The 8,895-nt window shown below is 36.4% G+C and overlaps 1 protein-coding gene across 1 annotated transcript in view; it reads right to left on the bottom strand.

Annotated features, from left to right (window-relative positions):
- Positions 1-7,079, bottom strand: part of LOC100888904 — a 17,487-nt gene extending 10,408 nt beyond the window's left edge. Inside the window, exon 1 of the mRNA XM_030972971.1 lies at positions 6,673-7,079. The gene's annotated coding sequence lies outside the window, so the exon portion shown is untranslated. The remainder of the gene's footprint in view (positions 1-6,672) is intronic.
- Positions 7,080-8,895: the final 1,816 nt, after the last annotated feature.

Raw genomic sequence — 8,895 nt, 5'->3', positions numbered from 1 at the left:
AAAAAAAAAACATTCCATTTCTGCAACATTTGTATATCACTATTATCGCATTAGAAATAAACCACGTTTGAATTTTATTAGGGGGGCAACTGCCCCAAGTCCCCCCCCCCCACCATTACGCTAGTGCGAGGGAGCATAGTGAACGGGAGGGCGAAGGTGACGGAAGTGACTACCCTTTCACAGGTTTATGTAGTTTCGTTGTATTGTATTAAAAGAATTACATTCCTTAGCAAAACTAAAGTACAAAAAACAAACATTTATACTTTTCAAAACTTCACTTTTTCTAAAACATTTATTTATTTTTATTTATTTTAATTAGAATTGTAACAACAACAGAACACGATGTTACAAATGTATTCAAGTGGGTAAGAAACAAAAAACAAAAAAATGTCGTAGGCCTATACATATCCGGGTTACACAGAAAAAGAAAATATCATAGTTGAACCATAATTATGTACAAATTAAATTAATCATTATATCACGTCATATCAAACCTGTGAATCAGCTTTACTTAATAATACGTAGACATTTTGTGGCTGGAATTGAAATCACAGAGTTTCAATAGCGTATAAGTGATTCAAATAAAGGATATTTTTAAACTTAAAAATTTAAATGTTGTAAAGGGTCGAGAACCAAAAGTTAGCACGAGTGCTAGTCAGGATTGGTTCTCCGAGTTTTTAAAACTGTATATATGCAAATCCATATTAATATTTATTTTGTCTTAATATCATATTATTTGATCTTTATGATTCATCTTGCTTAGGAGTTTCATTCTGAGATTTTGACGAAATGATGATCTTGTTTTTCTTCTCTTACATTATTTCATGAGCAAATTATATTCACAGCTTTGCTCCAATGAAAGAATTGAAAAAGTACCATGTGTCGTACTAATTTGAGTTAATCGTAGCATTAAACGTTTTCTCCTTCTTATTCTATACATGTGATTCATTAAAACAAAGCAATCTTAGGAGCGTGGGAAATCATGTATTAATGAAGGAAAAACACTGTAACTCACTAACCATCATTACAAAAATAAAAAAAACGAGAGATTGATTATATTGGTATTTTCTACACGATTCGAAGCATGAATACTTGGATTGCAGAGAACCTTTAACGAATGTGGTAATGTCCTTTCTGCAGGTCATATACAAATGTCGATACTGAATGCTCGAACAGATCATGCACATCTAATATAGACGCACGAGCGATGCCTTTGAACTATTCTAAATGGGGGAATGTTATTACACGCATGGCCATTTTCTGTGCAAATAGTATGCAATTTAAATGACTTTTATAGCAACTCCCCAAACTTCAATACCATAAAGTAGTGCGGCTGGATAAAGGATTTATACAAGAGCATGATAATGTGCTTAGGAACATAGTGTCTCAACTTACACAGCAGTCCATCTTCCTCCGTATACACTTATTAATTTTCTGAATTTGCTCCTTCCACATCAAGGTTTCATCACTTGAATTCCTACGAAAGATGCTACACTGACTCTATCTATCACTGTATCACTGAGTTTTAAATACTCCTAATTTCACCAGATTGTTTTCTTTAAGTTTATTGTCAACTTGTTAACAAAACACCATTTTGGACTTCCACAAATTTGATATTTACTTCATTCATATCTATTTCTTTCTGTCTTTTATCAAAAGTAACTATGAAATAGGTTTTGAATCATTAGCAAATAATCTAAATCAAAAATAGTAGAGATGGTAAATAATTAATATATAATAAAAACAAAGTGGGCCCGAGGACTGAACCTTGAGGGACACCATACGTTATCCTTGTCCTACTTGATATTATTTCCTTGTAGCATAAGACTTGCGATCGATTTGAAAGGTAACTTTGAAACCATTGTAAACTATGCCTCGTATACCATAATTTGTTAACTTTCCTACAAAGATTTCATGATCAATAGTATCGAATGCTTTTTAAAGTCTATAAATACCTAGCGTTGGTTTACTTTATCCATTGATTTTATAAGTGTTTCTACATATTTATCAATTATAACTTCGTACTATATCGCTTGCGAAAACCGACTGGTGTTCATACAAAATCGTGTTAGTTTCTAAGAAATTAATTAGACGACCATTAGCTAATTTCTCAAAAACTTTTACAATGACCCGTAGAACAGAAATGGGTCTGTAATTTCCAGGGTCGGTCTTGGTCCTTTTTTTGTATGAAGGAGTCACTTTTGCTGTCTTCAATGCATCTGGGAACTCTCCCTTTCTAATGACAAATTGAACATGTACGTCAGTAGCGCAACAATTATAGGGTGTTGCATCCTCAATTAATCTTACTGGCAATTTGTCATATCCATGGGATTTCTTAGCATCAAGAGCATTTAGATTATCAAAAACTTCAGTTTCTTTTATGGGTTTCTCCAAAGAAGGAGTTTTCCTATCTTCTAGCTAAATAGTTTTCAAAATCAAGATTAACAGTTGGAGTCTTTTTTGCTTATGTTGATCCAATAGAAACAAAATTATTATTAAGTTCATTAGCTATGCCCTCATCTGAAGACACAACTTTATTCGTTCCCTCATCACAAATAACTAACTGTTCAATCTCTGTTTTCTTGTTTTTATCATTTCTACTATTATTAACTCTTTGATAATTCCCCAGGTCTTCCTCATATTATTTCTATTTTCGCTAAAGGAATCGCTGTAATACATTCTTTCAGCATTCTTTATAATAGTTACTAACATATTTCTATATTCTTGAATTCATATCCATACTCTTCATTAAAATTTGATGACCTATATTTGTTGTTATACAAATTATGCTTCTTCTTGATAGATTTTACAATACTGTTGATATCCAAGCTTTTTTGGTGTAGATCTCTTTGCTTTGAAGTGATAAATGTCAGAGTCGGTGCATGTTTATCACACACATTTACAAACATGTTATAAAAAATTCTCATAAAATACATTCACATTTTCATATATCTATATGCTCCCAATATATTTTTGACAGATCTTCTTGAAATAGACAGACCAGTGGCGGATCCAGGGGGGAGAGGGGGGGGGAGCGGGAAAAAAACGTGTAAAAACACGTGATTTTTACTTTTTTGGGAGGATGCCCCCCCCCCTGGCGCTCAAGGGGGGGGGGGGGGTGTGAAAATTTTCAAATTTTCGAGGCCAAAAAACAAAAAAATCTGCTCACTACCCCCTCCCACCTCCCCACCCCCCCCCCTCCCCCTCCACCCCCCCCCCCCCCCCCCCCTCCCCCCCCCCCCCACCCCCCCCCCCCCCCCCCCCCCCCACCACACTGAGCGACTTTTTGGCCGGCGCGATTTTCAATTTTTCGGGAGCAAAAAAAAAAATTTAAAAAAATGGGCCCCCTCCCCTTAGAAATCCTGAATCCGCGCCTGAGACAGACGTTGTACTTTCTATAATTAGGATCGAGTAACCTTCCTTACCAAAAAAGCTCTTTCCTGAACCATTTTTACCTTTAAAATAACAAAATGGGAAAATGATCTGAAACATCACTTTCAATAACGCCTGAATATGAATGGCGTAATTATGAACATTAGTATACACATGATCAATGAGAGACGAAGTCAAATTTGTTATCCTGGTTGGTGACGAAATAATCTGCTGCATTCTGTAGATTCTATTGCGCTCAAAAATCAGATATCTTTGGCGTACCTGTTAGTGAAAGATCAATATTGTAATCACCTATTAAACTACATTTGCTCTTCCAATATTTATATTTTCTAATACACCAAGTAAGCCATTTAGAAATCATGATCAATGTTCATATATTTGGTTTCCTATAAATCACACCTCCCAAAGTATCAATATTATTCTTAGACACTTTTAACCACAAACTTTCTGCATGAGGCAACGTTAAATTCAAGTATTTCATAATTCACTTGTTTGTGAATGTATGCTCCTACTCCACCTCCTCTCTCATTCCCCTGGCGACAGTTAACCTCCAAAACATAATCTGTCAATGGGAATGTGTCTACACTAGTAACATTCCAAAACTCTGAAAGGGAAATTATATCAAATTTGTGCTTTATAGAATGTAAATGCAATTCATTTATGTTTTATTCAATGATCTAATATTATTACGTGAGTGATGCTAAAAGAATTTTCAAATACATTTTGCAATGTACCGTCAATTTACTTGCACACTTTGAACGTACGAGAGGGAGCGTAGCTCGCGAGCGAGAAGATTGTTGCATTTTATTTGTCTAAACGCTGCACTATTCGGCCTTCAGAGCCTAAAAGTTTGTTGCAGTCTTTAGTCAGTATTTACTATACACTTTAATTTAGCACTTTTTCAAATTATCGGGGGGGGGGGGGACGATCCCCCTAAAAAAGTGAGGGGGAAGTGTTCCCCCCCCCCCCCCCCGCCCCGGATCTCCGCCTCGGGCCGCGGAGAATATTTTGTTCAACCTTTGAGAAAAAAATGCAAAAGGGAGGACAGCAGTGAGGAACCTTGATTTTAAGCTACGCAATCATTGTTCTGCCATTTCCTTTCAAATTGTATTTATTTGATAAAGCTGTTGCACTTGTTTGCATTAAATTCTATCGTAACTTATACATCAGTATCCCAAAGCATTCGCTTTGATTCAGCTGAAGCACGGGATTTTCATTGTTCAAACTCACTGCCCCATCTCCCTGCCCCAACAAAGGAATGAATAAAATTATGTGCATGTCACCGAATCCACTGTATCCATGGTCTAACAGATAATTAAGGCATCGTTCTAAGCCAGTGGTCCGGCGGAGACATTGTTGACATTTTGCAAACATTTCAAAAAGGAGGACAGCAATGGCGCACTTTGACTAAATATAGACAATTCAATTCAATTTATTTCAACCATATAAAAATACATATTCAACAATAATTCATGGCAATATAAAAACATGGGGTAAGGAGCCCCTAAAGAATTGTCAATACAAACTCATGGTTGGGGCAACAACCATGACACATTATTTATCGAGAAATTAGAGAAATCAACAAAAACAAAATTAACGGAAAAAACAAGAAAAAGATTATAAAGACCTATTATGTGAGCATAAAATATTTACAGCAAAGCACAAACGATGAGCGCACATAGGACACGGCGTCAAATTGTATTCGAATTATTAATATTATAAGCTCATTTCCTTTCGCATGATATATATAATTATGTATTAATTATATATACATATGAATTATATATGGTGTTTTTTTTTCCTTCTTTTTCCTTTGTCTTTTCTTTCATTTTCTTTAGGGGCGCGGATTTTTTTTCCAGTGATTTTAATGTACAGTGCTATTGTTGAGTCTGCATCAATTTCCTGATACACACAGATTCACATGGATTTATCAATTTTGATATTCAAAGTATCAATCTCCAAATATGATTTCAAGATAGTCATCATACTTCTGAAGTTTTAACGATCAAAACGTAAAATGCTGTTACTCTTTTACAAATTCTGGTTATTGAAGAACTTGTCGGGTAGTTTAAGCACTTGTGGTTCGATCCTCGACACGGCACTAATGTCCTTTGGTAAGGCATTAATCTACACATGCCACTCCAGGCGCGGATCCACGGGGAGAGGGCCGACGGGCCCGCCCCCCGCCCCCTAGCCCAAAAAATCCCGTTAAAACATAAGATGGTAACGTTAATTTTACCTTTTTTAAACCAAAAACTAAAGCGGCCCTCCCCTGGCAAAAAATAAAGTTTTTCCCCCCCCCCCCCCCGCTTATTCACTGGCTGGATGATTTGCTGCTAAATTTCCTCACAATTTGGACCCTCCCCCCCAAAAAAAAAGTGCTTAGAGACGATATACGGATCAAACCGCTATATAAATCCAAAATTAGTAGTAATTATTATCATTAACCCCACTGAAGCTCCACTGGGGCACTGTCGGAAACACACTAGCGAAACATTGTTCTGTGGTTTGTGTAAATACTAAATAGGCTAATACAACTTTGACAAAAGTTACAATCGAATATTCAATGAAAGATTGAGCAATATCCGATAAAAAATAGGAAAGAGTTGTTAAAGTTGTCATAAAATACAAATTGGCAATAATCAAATTCATGGGAAAATGTAATCAACTTTTAGTCACAAGGGCAAACGGGAGGGGAGGTCGTAAAATGCGTTTGTACAGAGCCGTTTTATTTTCTGATTGAATGAAAACCAATTCAGGGTGGACTCCCAGATTATCTTTAATTGTACATCTAGCATTGAAGTCAATACCACTTTCTCTCATCTGAACAATGCTATCTATACGCGTACTCATCTTTGTATACAATATATATACTTTAAAAACATATAAATATAATTACAAAAGAACATTTAAATATAAAACAAATATAATTACAAAAGAACATTTAAATATAAAACATATAAATGTAATTACAAAAGAACATTTAAATATAAACCATATAAATATAATTACAAAAGAACATTTATTATCATTTCACAGCATCATATCGACAAATCAAGCACAGAATCTAACCGATTTATCTCATGCAGTTAAGGCGTGCACATGAGGCTCTGTGTATGACTCATTCATCACTCAAACGACTTGCCCACAATCAACGTGCACATAATATCATACAGAGTCTCATACAGAGCTCTAATTTGAGACAAATTAAATTAACTGGCACAATTGTTAGTTGCCTTATCAAACCGATCACTTTAACATTGATGTAAAAAAACTCACCTCAGGTACTTTCTAGATAAATGTGTTGTAATATGATACAGAATGGGCGAAAACCGCAGGAAACAAACATTGGTTGAATTCTTTGTAGCAGCATGCTGTCTCTGTCTCTTAATTGAACTCGTATATTCATCTCACTATACGTACATTGTGAGCGTGTATGATGCCCATGCATATAGTATGCATATGAGACTCGTACAAGGCTCAACAGGATGGTTTGTGTGTGTGTGTCTGCTGTGTGGGGAGCATGGAGCACACACAAAATATCCGGTGTGGTTTCGATTGCGTGCGAGCGAACTCAAAGTGAGTGAAGTGTGCATAATGCATGATCAAGCACTCAGATTACGAGCGAGCTGCTCAAATAATTTATCGTACGGTCGTGGGGTGCTCGGAGTCTCGAAGCACCGATAATAGTCTTGATTTCCACACCTTTTAGTCTGAGGGCAAACAAATTCATCCAAGGAAGTAAGTTTGTCGGCAATACAATTATTAAACAGCGCATATTTAGGGAGATCGACACCATTTAATTTTAGGAGATATACTTCATAAGCGATAATATTAATAATAACGAAAATTAGTTTAATGTTACTTCTTGTAATAATAATAATAGTAATAATAATGAAACTATTTCATATCACAAACACCGGGCGCAAATATTAGCAAGGTGCCTATAGAATTATAATCTGTCTTAGGTAGCTTTGGAGAGAAAATCTGATGACATAATTATATCGACGGCATCCGGAGTTAAACTGTAAGCTTATCAACCGAGAGCTAGAGACGAGCAGAGTAGGCCTAAATACTTTGTTAATTATTAACTGAGTTTCTCGAAATGGGCATCGAATTACAAGAATATGGCGCCATGGACGTACGTATACGTGCGATGGCACCACTCTGTGAACATAATGGGACTAATTAGATGGGAATAGAATCTAGATAAAGGGAGTAATTATTACATTAAAGCCATGATCGAGAATGGCAATTAAGGGGTGATCAATGAGCCTACTCTCTAAAAAAAATCGAGTGATCACGGACGTCACTCCTCTAGAGAGTGAAAATGTAGTGAAAATAGAGTGAACATTCACTCTTTTCTTCTTAGAGAGCATTCTAAAATCAATCGATTTTCACTCCTAAACAAGTGATCACGGACGTCACTCCCAAGAAAGTGAAAATAAAGTGAAAATTCACTCTTTTTTTAAAGAGAGTATAAAGAGAGAGAGAGAGAGAGAGAGAGAGAGAGAGCTACATAGTCTCCATCTCTTCCCCGCTTCTATAGAAGAGGTATATTAAGCTTATAATCTCCATGGTCTCATTCTCTTACCGTTCTCCCTCCTATAATTGGCTTCATAATTTATATACCATAATCTCTCCTTTGATTCTCACTCTCTATATTTCCGATTATCTCCGTATCTCTGTATATATACCCCTCTCAATCTATTCCTGATCCCTCGATCCTCTCCCTTTCTCTTCTTCTTCTTCTTCTCTTCTTCTATACTTCTCTCTCCCTTCCCAGTCGTTCTTTCGATACCCCCCCCCCCTCTCTCTCTATCTCTTTTCCAGGTGAGGTTCTCGATGTGATCATTAAGATCGCACCTCAGAGAAAGGGTCTCGAGACGGAGAAATTTAAGAGAGAAAGAGACATACAGAGAGATAGAGAGTGTGAGAGAGAGAGGGAGAGAGATAGAGCGAGATAGAGAGAGAGAGAGAGGGAGCGAGAGAGAGTGAGAGGGGGAGGGAGGGAGGGGGAAGGGAATAATGCGTCTGATTTTGATTATACATGCGGTCTGATTGGAGGAACTTTTTTCTCTCGAAGATTTTCAATTTCAGGATTATGTATTTGGGAATGATCACAGAGCATTCCAACAATATACATCTTTTTTTAAAGACCAATTAAACGGGGAAAACTTAAATTATCCATAGGCCTACTTTTTTTTAAACGGTATTCTTTTCATTGCAGTTTGTTTTCACTAATGAGATGCTTCGAATAATTATGATTTGCTGAGTTTGATGCTCCGACCCTGTGCGTCTTTAGGATACCTTATAAAGACCTGGGCCCCGCCTTATAAAGAGTTGAAATTGATCGATCGCAACTTATTTGCGATTGATATCAATTATTGTAATCAATCGTAACAATTAATGTACATCAGAGATAGGGGACTGCAAACTTGCAATTGATTAGAGGATTTACGATTGTTTCGGATCAATCGCAACTCTTTGTACGACGGGGTC

Source organism: Strongylocentrotus purpuratus, unplaced genomic scaffold (assembly GCF_000002235.5).
Source record: "Strongylocentrotus purpuratus isolate Spur 01 unplaced genomic scaffold, Spur_5.0 spur5_scaffold_6, whole genome shotgun sequence".
Classification (NCBI taxonomy): Eukaryota; Metazoa; Echinodermata; class Echinoidea; order Camarodonta; family Strongylocentrotidae; genus Strongylocentrotus; species Strongylocentrotus purpuratus.
The sequence above is the reverse complement of the archived record's forward strand: the minus strand, read 5'-3'. Positions and strand labels throughout refer to the sequence as shown.